At 43.7% G+C, this 3,821-nt stretch overlaps 1 non-coding gene across 1 annotated transcript; it reads left to right on the forward strand.

Annotated features, from left to right (window-relative positions):
• Positions 1-1,621: 1,621 nt before the first annotated feature.
• On the forward strand, positions 1,622-1,750 carry LOC141155628 (U6atac minor spliceosomal RNA). Its single transcript, XR_012247555.1, has one exon. It is a non-coding gene; the product is annotated as a U6atac minor spliceosomal RNA (small nuclear RNA).
• Positions 1,751-3,821: the final 2,071 nt, after the last annotated feature.

The raw sequence follows: 3,821 nt of genomic DNA on the forward strand, positions 1-3,821 counted from the left end.
ATAAGGCTCCATACGGAATACTGGCCCCCATATAAGGCTCCATACGGAATACTGGCCCCCATATAAGGCCCCATACGGAATACTGGCCCCCATATAAGGCTCCATACGGAATACTGGCCCCCATATAAGGCCCCATACGGAATACTGGCCCCCATATAAGGCTCCATACGGAATACTGGCCTCCATATAAGGCTCCATACGGAATACTGGCCCCCATATAACGCTCCATACAGGATACTGGTCCCCTTATAAAGCTCCATACAGGATACTGGCCCCCATATAACGCTCCATACAGGGTGCTGGTCCCCTTATAAAACTCCATACAGGATACTGGCTCCCATATAACGCTCCATACAGGATACTGGTCCCCTTATAACGCTCCATACAGGATACTGGACCCCATATAATGCTGCATGCAGGCTGTTACCACCCACATAATGCCCCATACAGGCTGCCCCCCCTTATAATACTCCATGCAGGCTGTTCCCCCCCCACATAATGCACTATGCAGGCTGCCCCCCCCTTTATAATGCCCCATGCAGGCTGTTCCCCACCTTATAATGCCCCATGCAGGATGTCCCCCCTTCTCTTTATACTGCCCCATGCCTCCATACATTAAAAAAAAAAAATCAAATACTCACCTCCCTTCTCCTCACCTGCTACCTGCTGCCCGCTGCCCGTTGCTCGGGTCCGAACTCCAGTGTTGTCGGCGTCTTCCCGCTCAGCGCTTCCTGTGACGGCTCAGGGGAGGGCGCGGTATAAAGACGTCACCGCGCCCTCTGACCTGAGACGTCACAGGGAGCACAGAGCAGGAAGACAGCGGATCTGCGGACGCACGGGGAGAGGTAAGTATCCAGCTGCCGGGGCCCTGAGCAAGCGGCGGAGAAGGGTGGGCGCTGACACCGCTCTTCTCCGCCCATAGCCCAGCGGGGTGCGCGACCACCAGTGGGCCCCTCTGCATGCTCAGGGCCCCGGCATTTGCCCGGGTGCTGACGCCGGCCCTGGCCCCAGGTGTCAGCTGTAACAATCAGCTGACACCCGGCGGTGATCATACCCGCACAACCTGTGTGCGGGCGAAATCTCCAGGGCGTATAAATACGTATCTGTTGCATAAGTCCCAGGGCACAGATACGTACTAATACGCCCTATGTCGTAAAGGGGTTAAAGGGTTGAATGTGACTTGTAGGATTGCTACTTCCAATAGGTAGTGCTATAGAGTACAAGTACTCTTTTATCTCCGAAGAGGCAATTTGCATATTAAATTTCCCAGAGGAGCATTACATGGCGAATAAACCTCCTTACCTTGACGTGCCAGAGTTAGTGTGTGACTCTCCATAAGGAGAAACGCTACCCCTTAGACCTTAGTCCAGAGCCTTTCACCTAGCCAAATCAGTTCTCATACTTTGCATTGATGAGAGCCAACAGCCCAAAAAACTGTGTCTGCAAAGTGAGATTCTGATTTGGTTTTTATCCTAAGTCATATTGCATGACTCATTAAAGGGTTGATAGTGACTTGTAGGATTGCTACTTCCAATAGGTGGTGCTATAGAGTGCAAGTCCTCTTTTTTTCTCTGAAATGCAAATTTGCACCCACCTTAAAAAATGTATTACTATTATTTATATGGAGAATGAAAGCATAGAAATTAAGTTACAATTCCCCTTGACAAAGATGAAAGATGTTTTTAAACATTATTAAACTCTTATTGGATGAGACAATTGCATATGCAAATAGCAGTTTTCACAATTTCCTACCTGAAAAGTGACAACAAGCTGATAACAATGGTCTCCGTAACCTTAAAGTTTCAATTGCAAAGGACCATATTAATCAATGAGTTGCTTGCTTTTAAACATGAGGATTGTCTGGGGAAACTGCCCACGTGCCACCAGCACGCCATTCCATGTGCATATCCTTGCTAATTTTTTTGTTTCTTCTCTATAATATAAAGAGGAAAAAAGATAACCAACTTTTGCCAAATGAAATTCGCATTCTTTTTAGCCCATCTGAGGATTGTGGACAACTGTAAGTTCTGGAAAAAAAATCCACCTATCTACAAAAATGTATTACTGTTATTTATAAAGATAATGAAAGACTTGAACATTAGTTAGCATTCCCCTCGGCAAGGATGAAAGACGCCCGGAAACTTCACTAACCAAGTTTTCTCTTCCACCCCTATAATAGAAGAGGATGTGTATTTAAAAGGAGGGTCAAAGAAATTCCTAAGCGTTTTACATGTGTTATGATCTGCAACAAGTACTAAGGAAAGAAAGGGGAAAGCTATTCCTACAGTAAGACTAAACTGAATCCCTATGATGTATCGGGCTGACTATTCCTTGCGAAGAGACCCGCCTTAGTCCTCGGTTAGTCTGAACGAAGACCTATAGCATAAAGGGGAGGGGTCCCTAAAAGAACTAAGGACTGGAACAAAAATGGGACACCTCCTTAACAGAGAAATTTGTTGCAGAAAACAAAAAGATAAACTGACAAAAAGGTACTAGAGGTCCCAGAAGGACCAAACGAACTGACAGAGATAGGCACAGAAGCACCTGGCTAGCAAAACAGTCAAACAACACTGAAGTCCAGCACAGCCAAAAGAGCGGAGCTGGAATATAAAGGCAGATGGTCACGTGACCGCAAAGCACAAGATGGAAAAAACAAACAGGAGGGTTCTAACAACATGCATATGTAGGAAAGTAAAGTGGCTGTGTCACCACACTATCTGTGCTATAGCATTGCTCATGAAAATCAAAACAGAGTATTCCAGAATGCTTGGGTGGCAACACCCCCTTCATCTTATTGGACGACACGCTTGCATATGCAAATTGCAGTTTTCACAATTTCCTAACCAGAAAAGTGACAAGCTGATAACAATGGTCTCCGTAACCTTAAAGTTTCAATTGCAAAGGACCATATTAATCAATGAGTTGCTTGCTTTTAAACATAAGGATTGTATGAGGAAACTGCCCACATGCCACCAGCACGCCCTTCCATGTGCATATCCTTGCTAATTTTTAAGTTTCTTTCTCTATAATGTGAAGAGGAAAAAAGATACCCAACTTTTGCCAAATGAAATTAGCATTCTTTTTAGCCCATCTGAGGATTGTGGTCAATTGCAAACTCTGAAAAAATTTCCACCTATCTATCCTTAGACCTCAGTCTAGGGCCTACTCACCTAGCCAAATCAGTTCTCATACTTTGCACTGATGAGGGCCTACAGCCCGAAACACCATGTCTGCAAATTGAGATACTGATTTGGCTTTTATCCTAAGTCATATTGCACGACTCCTTAACCCCTTTACCCTCAAGGGGGGTTTGCACTTTAATGACGAGGCGAATTTTTACAATTCTGACCACTGTCACTTTATGAGGTAATTACTCTGCAACGCTTCAACGGATCCCCCTGATTCTGAGATTGTTTTTTCGCGACATATTGTGCTTCATGATTGTGGTAAAATTTCTTCGATATCACTTGCATTTATTTGTGAAAAAAATGGAAATTTGGCGAAAATGTTGAAAATTTTGCAATTTTCAAAATTTGAATTTTTATGCCCTTAAATCAGAGAGATATGTCACACAAAATAGTTAATAAATAACATTTCCCACATGTTTACTTTACATCAGCACAATTTTGGAACGAAATTTTTTTTTTATTAGGGAGCTATAAGGGTTAAAAGTTGACCAGTGATTTCTCATTTTTCCAACAAAATTTACAAAACCATTTTTTTAGGGACCACATCACATTTGAAGTCACTTTGAGAGGTGTTTATGACAGAAAATACCCAAAAGTGACACCATTCTAAAAACAACACCCCTTCAAGTGCTC

The sequence above is a fragment of the Phyllobates terribilis genome, unplaced genomic scaffold, assembly GCF_046119375.1.
Source record: "Phyllobates terribilis strain yellow unplaced genomic scaffold, ASM4611937v1 Scaffold_7__3_contigs__length_470593459, whole genome shotgun sequence".
In the NCBI taxonomy this organism is placed as follows: Eukaryota; Metazoa; Chordata; class Amphibia; order Anura; family Dendrobatidae; genus Phyllobates; species Phyllobates terribilis.